Source organism: Lolium perenne, chromosome 1 (genome assembly GCF_019359855.2).
Source record: "Lolium perenne isolate Kyuss_39 chromosome 1, Kyuss_2.0, whole genome shotgun sequence".
Lineage (NCBI taxonomy): Eukaryota > Viridiplantae > Streptophyta > Magnoliopsida > Poales > Poaceae > Lolium > Lolium perenne.
Genome location: NC_067244.2, coordinates 185192304 through 185207405, shown reverse-complemented (window position 1 = coordinate 185207405; position 15102 = coordinate 185192304). Strand labels below are relative to the sequence as shown.

Genomic DNA, 15102 nt, shown 5'->3' with positions numbered 1-15102 from the left:
TGAACCACATAGCTACAGCAGAGCCCTCAGCCCCGGGGGTGAACTACTCCCTCCTCATCATGGAGGCAGTGATGGCGGTGTATATGGCGGTGGAGACGGCTTCCGGGGGCAATTCCCCGTCCCGGCAGGGTGCCGGAACAGGGACTTCTGTCCCACGAATTCGAGTTTCGCGATTGCGGTAGCTCTGGAAGGTTTTCTTGGGTTTCGTCAATCGGTGTCGATGTTTTAGGTCAGGGAGCTTCTTATAGGCGATGAGGCGGAGTCGGAGGGGCTACGGAGCCACCACACAGTAGGGGGGCGCCCCCCCTTGGGCCGCGCCGCCCACACGTGTGGGGCCCCCAGGGCTCCCCTCTGGTCCCCCTTTGACTTTCTGGAAGGTTCCGGGAAAAATAAGATGTTGGGCATTGATTTCGTCCGATTCCGAGAATATTTCCTTTGTAGGATTTCTGAAACCAGAAACAGCAGAAAACAGCAACTGGCACTTCGGCATCTCATCAATAGGTTAGTTCCGGAAAACGCATAAAATCATCATAAAGTGTGAACAAAACATGTAGGTATTGTCATAAAACAAGCATGGAACATCAGAAATTATAGATACGTTGGAGACGTATCAGCATCCCCAAGTTTAGTTCCTACTCGTCCTCGAGTAGGTAAACGATAAAAGATAATTTCTAAAGTGACATGCTACCAACATAATCTTGATCATACTATTGTAAAGCATATGAGATGAATGAAGTGATTCAAAGCAATGATAAAGACAATGATTAAACAACTGAATCATATAGCAAAGACTTTTCATGAAGAGTACTTTCAAGACAAGCATCAATAAGTCTTGCATAAGAGTTAACTCATGAAGCAATAGATTCAGAGTAAAGGCATTGAAGCAACACAAAGGAAGATTAAGTTTCAGCGGTTGCTTTCAACTTGAAACATGTATATCTCATGGATATTGTCAACATAAAGTAATATAACAAGTGCAATATGCAAGTATGTAGGAATCAATGCACAGTTAACACAAGTGTTTGCTTCTAGGATAGAAGGAAATAGGTAAACTGACTCAACATAAAAGTAGAAGAATGGCCCTTTGCAGAGGGAAGCATTGATTGCTATGTTTGTGCTAGAGCTTTTATTTTGAAAACAAGAAACAATTTTATCAACGGTAGTAATAAAGCATATGCATTTAGCAACAAATAATATTCTCATAAGAGATTGAGGATTGTTGTCCAAAACTGAAACTTCCACCATGGATCATGGCTTTAGTTAGCGGCCCAATGTTCTTCTCTAACAATATGCATACTCAAACCATTCAACTCATGGTAAATCGCCCTTACTTCAGACAAGACGAACGTGCATAGCAACTCACATGATATTCAACAAAGTGTTGATGGCATCCCCAGGAACATTGTTATCGCTCAACAAGCAACTTAATAAGAAATAAGATACATAAGTACATATTCAATACCACAATAGTTTTTAGGCTATTTGTCCCATGAGCTATATATTGTAAAGACAAAGAATAGAAATTTAAAGGTAGCACTCAAGCAATTTACTTTGGAATGGCGGAGAAATACCATGTAGTAGGTAGGTATGGTGGACACAAGTGGCATAGTGTTTGGCTCAAGGATTTTCGATGCATGAGAAGTATTCCCTCTCGATACAAGGTTTAGGCTAGCAAGGTTATTTAAAGCAAACACAAGTATGAACCGGTACAGCAAAACTCACATAAAAGACATATTGTAAGCATTATAAGACTCTACACCGTCTTCCTTGTTGTTCGACCCTTACTAGAAATTATCTAAACCTTAGAGAGACCAATCATGCAAACCAAATTTTAAAAAGCTCTATGTATTTCTTCACTAATAGGTGCAAAGTATATGATGCAAGAGCTTAAACATGAGCACAACAATTGCCAAGTATCACATTATTCAAGATATTATACCAATTACCACATGTAGCATTTCCCGTTTTCAACCATATAACAATTTAACGAAGCAGTTCAACCTTCGCCATGAACATTATGAGTAAAGCCTAAGGAAATATTTGTCCATATGCAACAGAGGAGCGTTTCTCTCTCCCACACAATGAATGCTAGGATCCACTTTATTCAAACAAAACAAAAATAAAAATATACATACGCTCCAAGTAAAGTACATAAGATGTGACCGAATAAAAATATAGTTTCAAGGGAGGAACCTGATAATTTGTCGATGAAGAAGGGGATGCCTGTAACGACCCGGAAAAAGAAAACCCTAAATAGATTTTTTTTTCTCGTTGCTTGTTTTTCCGTGTCGTTCCAAGTTCACCATGGCATCTTGCATATTTTTAGCATCACAAAATTATTTTTATTAAAACATTATTTTGTTGCCAAAATTATTCCCTCTTTATCCCCAAACTAAAAATATATATTTTTCTGGTATTTTTGTGGTCCTAAAACTATTTTTAAAGTGGCTCTAAAGCAACCAGGAAATAAAAACTGAAAACTGTTTTATTAAATTAAAAAAAAGGGGGGGAAGAAAGCCCCAGCCAACCGGCCATGCCTGCGAGGCCCAAGTTGGCCCAACCGGCGGCCCAAGGCCCCCCTGGCCGAAACCCTAGCTCCACCACCGGCTCCCTGGCATTTTTGCCTCTCCACCCCCCCGCCGCCGCTCCAGCCATTTTCCGAAAAACCCCCTCCTCCTTTTCTTTTTCCGTCGCAGTCCTTCCACCTCTCTCTGCTCCTAGCTCGACCCCGAGCATCTCTCCTCCCCGCACGCGACCCGACCCCGTCTTCCCCTGCCTTGCTCGCGTCGACGCCTCGCCGTCCTCTTAGGCCACCGCGGCGGCGTGGTCCTCCACCTCGTCGCGGCTAGCTCCTCCGGCCGCGCCCCTTCCCCATCCTCTCAGCGCCACCGCCTACCGCCGCATCCACCTCGGAAAGCACATCGCCGCGGCCTCCCGTGTCGCCTTCTTCTAGCGCGACACGCAACGCCTCCGGCCATCTCTGCGACCACCGGCGCCACCTCCCGTCGCCTCTGCTGCGCGCCGCCATGAGCCCCACGGGTACACGCCGCCAGGAACCGCGTCTGATGCATCCCGTCGACCCCGCCTCCTCCTCTTCGGGCCTGGCGTCCGCTCCTCCACGCCCTTCTGCTCTGGCTCCGGCAGCTGCTGCGTAGCGCTCGCCGTCGCCCTCGCGCGCAGACGCCTCGTCACCACGGTCTCCTCGGCCGCTCCATGGTGCCTTCCGTGGCCAGGGATGGTGACCGGCAGTACGTGCTGTCCCCGTTTCAACTCCGATGGTCGTCTCCTCCTTCGTGTCTGCTCCTTGGCATGTACATAAGCTGTTTGTCCTATTGCCTGAAGATTGAATCACTTCTCACAGGAAATAAACCATCGCAGTATCTCTGCACTTTGCTATGCTGCTGCTACTGTTGAAGATGTGATGTTGTTGTGGTCTGGGGTGTGTTACTGCAGCGAGAGCTACTGCGTGAAGATGCTACGAGTTCACTCCAGCCAGCGAACGCAAGGAACTCGTGGTGCCGCCAAGGTCTACTTCTTTTCCGTGCCGCCAAGTTCGTCACTTCGTCTTCGATTGAAGCATCCCGATGCATCCCTAGAACCCCGGCGTGGATCCAAGTCCACCATTAGCAAACGAAGCCGAAATCGAAGACCACCGCCATCGAATCAAGTTCTCCTTCCCGGATCCGAAGATCGAGACCCCGGCTTCATCCTCTTCCTCTTCAATCCGGCGACCCTCTTTGTTTCGTGAGAACCAAACCCTAACCTATACCTATTTTATAAATGAGCCATCTACAACTTGTTGCATTCATCATATCAACATGTCTCGCATTGCATTGCATATCTTGTGGGTTCGGATAAATAGTGAATCACCTAAATAAATATGGGATTGTGCGGGACTACTTATCTCTTATCCCGGTTCCATTTAAATTTGTGTAGCGCACCCATGCCATGTCTTGCCATGCTAATCAACAATTAACTTTGCCGGTAGATATGCAACTTCAACTGTAATTGTTTGTCCGGTGTTCCGACTCCGATTAATTTGGATAAGTTGCATCGCACCATCGTTGCCATGTCATGCATGCCTGCATCTGCTCATGCTGATTCTTCCTTCGCAGTAGTAAGACTTAAGTGTTGTTGTGAGATACGACGAGTTCTCCGACAAGTTCTTCTGCAGCTTTCCACAGGCGAGCCCTCTCTCTTCACCTATTATACACTCTCCCTCGCATTGCTATCCTTATGTTGCGCTTCTTTATCGAGTCACGTGTCCTATTCCACTTGTTTACCATATTAATCCTATATGCACCATTCCTTATCCATAGCCGTTGCTTGATGTTTGAGCCTTGCGAGTCGTAGGCGTGTTTAGGATCTGTTGTTTATCTCGATCTGTTATCGGGATATGTTGGGTTGTTGGAGATACACATGCTTTACTTATTTGTTAACAACTAAAATTGTAAGCAGAGGCATCTGTGAGCCCCTTTGCGAAAGCATCGGAACTTTGACTTGCTAATGTCCCCTAGGACCCGAGTTCTTGTTATCTGTTCCGAGATTGAGCGCTCGACCCATGCGTGGGGATTCACTGGGACCCCCCTCACCCATTACCTTTTCTCGAGTTAGTTGAAAAGGGGGCCACAACCTTGGTTTTATTTGGTGCACGCATATTTATTACTGTTGCCTTCGGGTGTTTACTTCCTGTTGCCTTCGGGTGGTTTATTTCTGTACTGCACAGCATAATTGCTAGACGACTTATCTAGTGCTTGGCCGTTAGTGCCCGCCTAGACGCCTACGCAACCTCTGGGTCCGTCTCGGAGTGGCCGAACTTCGTCACGGGTAGCTTAGTTGGGTGCCCCCCTAGACTTTCTTGTTGAACTGGGAACGGTCTTGTTGTGAGACATCGCCTGTAAGAAGCGGGTCGAGCATGCGTATGGTTACATTTGGGCAACCCCTGCAGGGTGTACATCTTATCGATAAGCCGTGTCCGCGGTTATGGACGACTTGGAATTGTATAGCTTGATCATAGAACAACTTACACCGTTATCTTGTTGCTAATAATCTGATAATAACTTGCATAGTAATATAGCCTTACTACAACCGTTACCCAATAAAATTTGTCCACCGTTGAGTGCCTTTTACATTGCCTCTTCGCAGTTGTTGGAGGGGATATGTGTAATCGGCTGGGTTATGTTTGTGTAGTATTTTATCTGTCACCTTGTATGCTCTCTTATCTTATCTGATTAGACGGATGTTGTAGCGTGTCTCTATTGGTTATAGTTTTGCTGCCGCTAAACCTACCATATAGCCCCCGGCGATATATATATTATACTCGCCCGGCGAGCATAGCCATTTCTAGTCTCGCTAAGTACGTGCCGGAGTTCGTTCCTTGGTACTTACTCTCGCCTTTTCCCCTTTCTCTTTTGCTTCCTCCCTCTTGTCGGCAACCGATGGCCCGACTTTGACAGGTACAAGATGACGACGTTAGCAAGGTTACCCTTCCGGCTTGGCCTGGGCAGGGTTATGGATGCCACTGGTTATCTTCAGGACTCTTAGTCCAATTTGTATCTTGTCCGTACTCGGACGTAATCGATCTTCTGTATGATTTGGATCTTTGTATTGTATATTTGTATCTTGACTCGTTGGAGTCGTTGTTGTAATATATGTATCTTGTGGGCTCTATTGTAATCCTGTTGTAATGTTACCGCTCGTGTTAATTCCTCTGGCATCACGTGTGTGATTCGTCGCGCACGTCGTGTCGGAGGGCGTCTCAGAATCGATATCGTGCGGATTTTGGCGGGATCGCTGGAATCCTCATGGTACCGGTTCTGGGGCGTCACAAGTTGGTATCAGAGCCTCAGGTTGACGGTACCCCACTAGTCCAGCCTTTAGGATAACCTTGCCAACGGTCGTTGAGTTTAGAGTGTCAAAAACTATTTCCTGAAAATTCGTTGGATAGTTCTGATTAGCTATGAATTTTCTCCTTACCTAAATTCGTTCTCCTCTTACCTTTGCGCGTTTTGAGTCTTCTCTCTTACCTGAGTTTTGAGTCTTAGGTCTCTACGCGGGTTGGATGATCTTTGCCCCTCACCTATTAGGTTCGTTCTTCGGAGGATCTCGACAGCAGCGCATCATCAACAGCGGAACAATGACTTCTTGTTAGTGGTGTCGCCCGATCAGCATGGAGCAAGAATTCTTGTTAGTGGTGTCGAGAAGATCAACACTTCGCCAGAAGAAGGTTCCACCTCAAGGTCGGCTGTTTGTCAACATGGTACAAGAAGAATCGATAGTTTAACCAACTCCCCCTTGGCTTGACGTGAAACCTCGGGGCGAGGTTCCTTGTTAGTGGTGTCGATTGTAACGGCCCCGGGTAGAGCCCCTAATAGATTTTGTTTGTTCTTTTCTTTTATGCATCATCATGCATCATGCATCATATCATCCTTATTTTGATCAAACAAAATTATTTTATAAACCCAAATTATTTTGTTTTCCCTCACATATGATTTTCATATGGTTCCTATATCAAATCTCCTCTTCCTTTCCTCGTAAAAGAAAATCTAACCAGGCCTCTCTCTCCATAGGCCCATCCCTCTCCCTTTTCCCTCTTCCCACCGGAGGCCCAGCTCTCACACTCTTCCCCGGCCCACTTCCTTCTCTCCACCTCTGGCCCGTACCGGTTCGGAGACAAGACCGAGTCTCCCTTCCTCGTGGTTTTCCACCTGCACGCAGAAGGCGTGACCCCTTTTTTTCCCATGGCCGTGCGTGGTCCTCCCTCCCCTCACCTGCTCCCTCACACGCCTCCTCCGACCTCCGTCTCTCTGTTTTATCTGGCAGGCTGGAGCCTCACGCAAACCCCATCTCCACTCACCTCTCCCTTCCCTTTTCCCCTCCTTTTCTTCACTCCCACGAAAGGAAACGAGATGGAGAAACCCCCACTGCCACCACCATCCTCACCATGGCTCCGCCTCCACAGACCATCCCCCGCCGTTCCGAGGGCACCGGCGGATGCGCCTCGTCCTCCTCTTCAACCTGGTTCAAGGAATCGAGCCGGGGCTGGCTCAATCAACGGCAAAATCACCGTTCCCTTCTCCAACTCCGGCGAGTTCATCGTTGATTCCGGCGGCCGTGAAGCGTCCCCGGCCTCCTCGTCCGCGCCATGAGCATCAGGGTGAGCAGGCGCATCTCCCTGACCCCTTTCCGCTCCTCCTCCCTCTCTGGTTTGTTCACTCCGACGGTGACCTCCATTTTTCTCCGCAGAAATCCATCTCCGGCGAGCTATGGTTGTTCCCCGACGCCAAGGCTGCCACTTCTGGACTTCACATGTTCTTCCGCACCAAACGCAACATGCTCCTCGTCCCGGTTCTCCCTTCCTTGACAGATCAGAGCTCGCCTGCGTTGTTTCCGGCCACCATGGTCGCAGCTTCAAGTCCTGCACGTGGTACATCAAGTAGTACTGCGACTGTTACTGTTCAACGATCAGCATCTAGCCCAGTGGTTGGTTCCTTGACCACGACCAAGAGATCCCGGGTTCAAATCCTTGTTAATGCAAATTTAATCCCAACCTTTTTACTCTTCACTGCTCAGATCCGGCGCCTGATGGGCCTAGCCCAGATCTTCTTCTTTGCTCCGCGCGCCCAGCACCTATCCGCCGCCGCTCCTGCCTAGTAGCAGGCCAACACCAGATCCAGCCCAGACATCGCAGGTTCAGCCCAGTTCATCTGTCTCTGTTTTGTTTTTTTACAGGAAATATGTTTTTCTTGCATAAATCATATCTCTAAATATATAACTCGAAATAAAAAGTGTTATGTATGAAAATCGATATATCAGCATCTAGCCCAGTGGTTGGTTCCTTGACCACGACCAAGAGATCCCGGGTTCAAATCCTTGTTAATGCAAATTTAATCCCAACCTTTTTACTCTTCACTGCTCAGATCCGGCGCCTGATGGGCCTAGCCCAGATCTTCTTCTTTGCTCCGCGCGCCCAGCACCTATCCGCCGCCGCTCCTGCCTAGTAGCAGGCCAACACCAGATCCAGCCCAGACATCGCAGGTTCAGCCCAGTTCATCTGTCTCTGTTTTGTTTTTTTTACAGGAAATATGTTTTTCTTGCATAAATCATATCTCTAAATATATAACTCGAAATAAAAAGTGTTATATATGAAAATCGATATATCAGCATCTAGCCCAGTGGTTGGTTCCTTGACCACGACCAAGAGATCCCGGGTTCAAATCCTTGTTAATGCAAATTTAATCCCAACCTTTTTACTCTTCACTGCTCAGATCCGGCGCCTGATGGGCCTAGCCCAGATCTTCTTCTTTGCTCCGCGCGCCCAGCACCTATCCGCCGCTGCTCCTGCCTAGTAGCAGGCCAACACCAGATCCAGCCCAGACATCGCAGGTTCAGCCCAGTTCATCTGTCTCTGTTTTGTTTTTTTACAGGAAATATGTTTTTCTTGCATAAATCATATCTCTAAATATATAACTCAAAATAAAAAGTGTTATATATGAAAATCGATCAGAAAAATGTGCTAAACATGAATATGTCATCCATATGCTTGTTTGCATCTTGCATCATGTCGTGACGTGATAGTTTGTGCATTTCACCTCACATAATATGCGGAGTATTTCGGACACCGACTAAGGTTTTCCCCGCTCCGTTTAATTTTGAAGTAGCGCACCCTTGCCATGTTATGCCATGCTAACAAGCACTTAATTTTGGCGGTAGCAAATGCAACTCCAAACTAATTTGTTTGTCCGGGGTTTCGACTCCGATTAATTTGGATAAGATGCATTGCACCATCTTTGTCATATCATGCATATCATCATGACCATGCTGAATCTTCTTTATCCGTAGTAGTAAGATTTGCATCCGTTGATTGTTCTAGCATTTGCTTCTTCCCGGATAGGATCACGAAGTGGTGTTGTGAGATGCGACAAGTTCCCCGGATGTTCCTCGGCAAGCTTTAACAGGCAAGCATTTCCCTTATACTCCTGTCCCTGCAGGAGTCGCTCACCCATTTTATTTTGCCTTCTCCCTCATGCTATCCTTAAGTTGCGTTCTTGTCACGTGTCCTTTCCACTTGTTACCTCAAGCAGCCCATATTGCCACCATCACCTCCTACATCTATTGTTTGGTTATCGGGTCTGCCTTGCGAGTCGTAGTGCATGCTAGTGCTGTTTTATCTCGTTACCGTTATTGTTATCTTATTGGGTTATACGTTGGGAAGAATCATGGTTACTTTAGTTGTTGATAATTGTTTAGCGGAGGCATCGGTGGGTCAGCTGCTTGTTTTGTGACGGCTCACTTGTGTTTCCTAAATATCTTAGGACCCCGAGTTCTTGTTATCTGTTCCGAGACTGAGCGCTCTAACCACACGTGGGTATGCTTACCGGGTCTCCCCTCGACCACTGCCGGAACCTACATCTTTGTCCGGTGGCCACAACTAGTTTGGATGTTTGTTTTGTTTCTCCCGGGCGTGCAAGCTTGTTTCTTTGTGGTCAGATGATATGATGTTACTCTTGGGGAAGCCACGTTGCCTTGTAACCCCGTTGTCTCTTGCACGCTCGTAGGTGCGGTCCGCATTGTTAAGAGGTCATCCTCTAGTGGGCTCTGGTCCTCTTAGCCGTTCTCGCAACAGCTAGGTCCGTCTCGGAGAGTCGGCCGGACTCTGATTCGGGTTTAACTTAGTTAGGTGGCTTCCTGGACATTGTTGTAGTGAAGGAGAGTGCGTGTCGTGATATCCACCTGTCGTAAGTGGGTTGATCATGCGTGTGGGCACATTTGGGCACCCCTGCAGGGTTACAATCTTATCGATAAGCCGCGTCCGCGGTTATGGACGACTTGGAGCTGTATGACTCGACCATAGACAACTTACACCTGTTGTTTCAATCATAATTACTTGTGTAGTAAGTTAGCACAACTTCAATAATAAATGGTTAAAACTTGACAACAGTGTGAGTGCCTTTGCTAGTACTTCTTTGCGAAGGGGGAACACATCGGCTGTGTTATGTTTGCAGAGTATAGAACTGTTAGTTGTGCGCTCTCTCACCTTCTCTGATAGACGACTGTTGTAGAGTGTCTCTATAGGTTTTTAGTGCTTGCGCGCTGCCGCTTAACCCCACCATATTGTCCATGACGTTCCTCTTGCGTCCTCTAAGTCCCCTGCGTGCCTCAAGTACAAAGGACGACTGGTTGACGAATGCTTATACGTCTTGAAGTCTTGTTAAGTACGAACCCGTACTTATTGCTGCTTCTACGGGATATAACCGGGCAGGTATGAAGATATGTTCGATGAAGACGACGTTAGCAAGGTTACCCTTCCGGCTTGGCCTGGGCAGGGTTATGGACGCCACTGGTTATCTTCAGGACTCTTAGTCCAAATTTGTATCTTGTCCGTACTCGGATGTATTTGATCTTCTGTATGATTTGGATCTTTGTATGTTGTACATTTGTATCTTGACTCGTTGGAGTCGTTGTTGTAATATATGTATCTTGTGGGCTCTATTGTAAACCTGTTGTAATGTTACTACTCGTGGTAATTCCTCTGGCATCACGTGTGCTTTGTCGCGCACGTCGTGTCGGAGGGCGTCTCTGGATCGATATCGTGCGGATTTTGGCGGGATCGCTGGAATCCTCATGGTACCGGTTCGCCACAAGAAGGTCCCACGTTGAAGATCAACGATGCGCCAGAAGATCCGGTAGTTCGCCTCTCTCCCCCTTAGGTTGACGTGGAATCTCGGGGCGAGATTCCTTGTTAGTGGTGTCGTTTGTAACGACCCGGAAAAAGAAAACCCTAAATAGATTTTTTTTTCTCGTTGCTTGTTTTTCCGTGTCGTTCCAAGTTCACCATGGCATCTTGCATATTTTTAGCATCACAAAATTATTTTTATTAAAACATTATTTTGTTGCCAAAATTATTCCCTCTTTATCCCCAAACTAAAAAAAATATATTTTTCTGGTTTTGTGGTCCTAAAACTATTTTTAAAGTGGCTCTAAAGCAACCAGGAAATAAAAACTGAAAACTGTTTTATTAAATTAAAAAAAGGGGGAAGAAAGCCCCAGCCAACCGGCCATGCCTGCGAGGCCCAAGTTGGCCCAACCGGCGGCCCAAGGCCCCCCTGGCCGAAACCCTAGCTCCACCACCGGCTCCCTGGCATTTTTGCCTCTCCACCCCCCCGCCGCCGCTCCAGCCATTTTCCGAAAAACCCCCTCCTCCTTTTCTTTTTCCGTCGCAGTCCTTCCACCTCTCTCTGCTCCCAGCTCGACCCCGAGCATCTCTCCTCCCCGCACGCGACCCGACCCCGTCTTCCCCTACCTTGCTCGCGTCGACGCCTCGCCGTCCTCTTAGGCCACCGCGGCGGCGTGGTCCTCCACCTCGTCGCGGCTAGCTCCTCCGGCCGCGCCCCTTCCCCATCCTCTCAGCGCCACCGCCTGCCGCCGCATCCACCTCGGAAAGCACATCGCCGCGGCCTCCCGTGTCGCCTTCTTCTAGCGCGACACGCAACGCCTCCGGCCATCTCTGCGACCACCGGCGCCACCTCCCGTCGCCTCTGCTGCGCGCCGCCATGAGCCCCACGGGTACACGCCGCCAGGAACCGCGTCTGATGCATCCCGTCGACCCCGCCTCCTCCTCTTCGGGCCTGGCGTCCGCTCCTCCACGCCCTTCTGCTCTGGCTCCGGCAGCTGCTGCGCAGCGCTCGCCGTCGCCCTCGCGCGCAGACGCCTCATCACCACGGTCTCCTCGGCCGCTCCATGGTGCCTTCCGTGGCCAGGGATGGTGACCGGCAGTACGTGCTGTCCCCGTTTCAACTCCGATGGTCGTCTCCTCCTTCGTGTCTGCTCCTTGGCATGTACATAAGTTGTTTGTCCTATTGCCTGAAGATTGAATCACTTCTCACAGGAAATAAACCATCGCAGTATCTCTGCACTTTGCTATGCTGCTGCTACTGTTGAAGATGTGATGTTGTTGTGGTCTGGGGTGTGTTACTGCAGCGAGAGCTACTGCGTGAAGATGCTACGAGTTCACTCCAGCCAGCGAACGCAAGGAACTCGTGGTGCCGCCAAGGTCTACTTCTTTTCCGTGCCGCCAAGTTCGTCACTTCGTCTTCGATTGAAGCATCCCGATGCATCCCTAGAACCCCGGCGTGGATCCAAGTCCACCATTAGCAAACGAAGCCGAAATCGAAGACCACCGCCATCGAATCAAGTTCTCCTTCCCGGATCCGAAGATCGAGACCCCGGCTTCATCCTCTTCCTCTTCAATCCGGCGACCCTCTTTGTTTCGTGAGAACCAAACCCTAACCTATACCTATTTTATAAATGAGCCATCTACAACTTGTTGCATTCATCATATCAACATGTCTCGCATTGCATTGCATATCTTGTGGGTTCGGATAAATAGTGAATCACCTAAATAAATATGGGATTGTGCGGGACTACTTATCTCTTATCCCGGTTCCATTTAAATTTGTGTAGCGCACCCATGCCATGTCTTGCCATGCTAATCAACAATTAACTTTGCCGGTAGATATGCAACTTCAACTGTAATTGTTTGTCCGGTGTTCCGACTCCGATTAATTTGGATAAGTTGCATCGCACCATCGTTGCCATGTCATGCATGCCTGCATCTACTCATGCTGATTCTTCCTTCGCAGTAGTAAGACTTGCACCCGTTGTTTGTTCCAGCATTTGCTTCTTCCCGAATAGGATCGCGAAGTGTTGTTGTGAGATACGACGAGTTCTCCGACAAGTTCTTCTGCAGCTTTCCACAGGCGAGCCCTCTCTCTTCACCTATTATACACTCTCCCTCGCATTGCTATCCTTATGTTGCGCTTCTTTATCGAGTCACGTGTCCTATTCCACTTGTTTACCATATTAATCCTATATGCACCATTCCTTATCCATAGCCGTTGCTTGATGTTTGAGCCTTGCGAGTCGTAGGCGTGTTTAGGATCTGTTGTTTATCTCGATCTGTTATCGGGATATGTTGGGTTGTTGGGAGGTTATCACATGCTATATCAGTTGTTGGAGATACACATGCTTTACTTATTTGTTAACAACTAAAATTGTAAGCAGAGGCATCTGTGAGCCCCTTTGCGAAAGCATCGGAACTTTGACTTGCTAATGTCCCCTAGGACCCAAGTTCTTGTTATCTGTTCCGAGATTGAGCGCTCTACCCATGCGTGGGGATTCACTGGGACCCCCCTCACCCATTACCTTTTCTCGAGTTAGTTGAAAAGGGGGCCACAACCTTGGTTTTATTTGGTGCACGCATATTTATTACTGTTGCCTTCGGGTGTTTACTTCCTGTTGCCTTCGGGTGGTTTATTTCTGTACTGCACTGCATAATTGCTAGACGACTTATCTAGTGCTTGGATGTTAGTGCCCGCCTAGACGCCTACGCAACCTCTGGGTCCATCTCGGAGTACGGCCGAACTTCGTCACGGGTAGCTTAGTTGGGTGGCCCCCCTAGACTTTCTTGTTGAACTGGGAACGGTCTTGTTGTGAGACATCGCCTGTAAGAAGCGGGTCGAGCATGTGTATGGTTACATTTGGGCAACCCCTGCAGGGTGTACATCTTATCGATAAGCCGTGTCCGCGGTTATGGACGACTTGGAATTGTATAGCTTGATCATAGAACAACTTACACCGTTATCTTGTTGCTAATAATCTGATAATAACTTGCGTAGTAATATAGCCTTACTACAACCGTTACCCAATAAAATTTGTCCACCGTTGAGTGCCTTTTACATTGCCTCTTCGCAGTTGTTGGAGGGGATATGTGTAATCGGCTGGGTTATGTTTGTGTAGTATTTTATCTGTCACCTTGTACGCTCTCTTATCTTATCTGATTAGACGGATGTTGTAGCGTGTCTCTATTGGTTATAGTTTTGCTGCCGCTAAACCTACCATATAGCCCCCGGCGATATATATATTATACTCGCCCGGCGAGCATAGCCATTTCTAGTCTCGCTAAGTACGTGCCGGAGTTCGTTCCTTGGTACTTACTCTCGCCTTTTCCCCTTTCTCTTTTGCTTCCTCCCTCTTGTCGGCAACCGATGGCCCGACTTTGACAGGTACAAGATGACGACGTTAGCAAGGTTACCCTTCCGGCTTGGCCTGGGTAGGGTTATGGACGCCACTGGTTATCTTCAGGACTCTTAGTCCAATTTGTATCTTGTCCGTACTCGGACGTAATCGATCTTCTGTATGATTTGGATCTTTGTATTGTATATTTGTATCTTGACTCGTTGGAGTCGTTGTTGTAATATATGTATCTTGTGGGCTCTATTGTAATCCTGTTGTAATGTTACCGCTCGTGTTAATTCCTCTGGCATCACGTGTGTGATTCGTCGCGCACGTCGTGTCGGAGGGCGTCTCAGAATCGATATCGTGCGGATTTTGGCGGGATCGCTGGAATCCTCATGGTACCGGTTCTGGGGCGTCACAATGCCTTGGGCATCCCCAAGCTTAGATGCTTGAGTCTTCTTGAAATATGCAGGGATGAACCACCGGGGCATCCCCAAGCTTAGAGCTTTCACTCTTCTTGATCATATTGTATCATCCTCCTCTCTTGACCCTTGAAAACTTCCTCCACACCAAACTCGAAACAAACTCATTAGAGGGTTAGTGCATAATCAAAATTTCACATGTTCAGAGGTGACACAATCATTCTTAACACTTCTGGACATTGCTCAAAGCTACTGGAAGTTAATGGAACAAAGAAATCCATCCAACATAGCAAAAGAAGCAATGCGAAATAAAAGATAGAATCTGTCAAAACAGAACAGTCCGTAAAGACAAATTTTATAGAGGCACTAGACTTGCTCAGATGAAAATGCTCAAGTTGAATGAAAGTTGCGTACATATCCGAGGATCACACACAAAAATTGGCAGATTTTTCTGAGTTACCTACAGAGAACCATGCCCAAATTCGTGACAGACAGAAATCTGTTTCTGCGCAGTAATCCAAATCTAGTATCAACCTTTCTATCAAAGACTTCACTTGGCACAACAATGCAATAAAATAAAGATATGGAGAGGTTGCTACAGTAGTAACAACTTCCAAGACACAAATATAAAATAAAATTACTGTAGTAAAACAAAAACATGGGT

The 15102-nt window shown here is 47.5% G+C and overlaps 3 long non-coding RNA genes across 5 annotated transcripts; all 3 read left to right on the top strand.

The window, feature by feature from the left end:
- Positions 1–2770: 2770 nt before the first annotated feature.
- On the top strand, positions 2771–5692 carry LOC139831108 (uncharacterized). The gene is made up of 2 exons (XR_011745642.1): positions 2771–4184; positions 5457–5692. It is a non-coding gene; the product is annotated as an uncharacterized lncRNA (long non-coding RNA).
- A 1109-nt stretch (positions 5693–6801) lies between these two features.
- On the top strand, positions 6802–10498 carry LOC127315630 (uncharacterized). Of its 3 annotated transcripts, XR_011745632.1 has the most exons (7): positions 6802–7156; positions 7246–7482; positions 7573–7690; positions 7920–8037; positions 8268–8385; positions 8873–8957; positions 10262–10498. It is a non-coding gene; the product is annotated as an uncharacterized lncRNA (long non-coding RNA). The 3 variants fall into 3 exon arrangements; XR_007860146.2 differs by having other exon boundaries at positions 8894–10498; XR_007860145.2 differs by having other exon boundaries at positions 8873–10498.
- A 1408-nt stretch (positions 10499–11906) lies between these two features.
- Positions 11907–14299, top strand: LOC139831107 (uncharacterized). Its single transcript, XR_011745625.1, has 2 exons — positions 11907–12758; positions 14064–14299. It is a non-coding gene; the product is annotated as an uncharacterized lncRNA (long non-coding RNA).
- Positions 14300–15102: the final 803 nt, after the last annotated feature.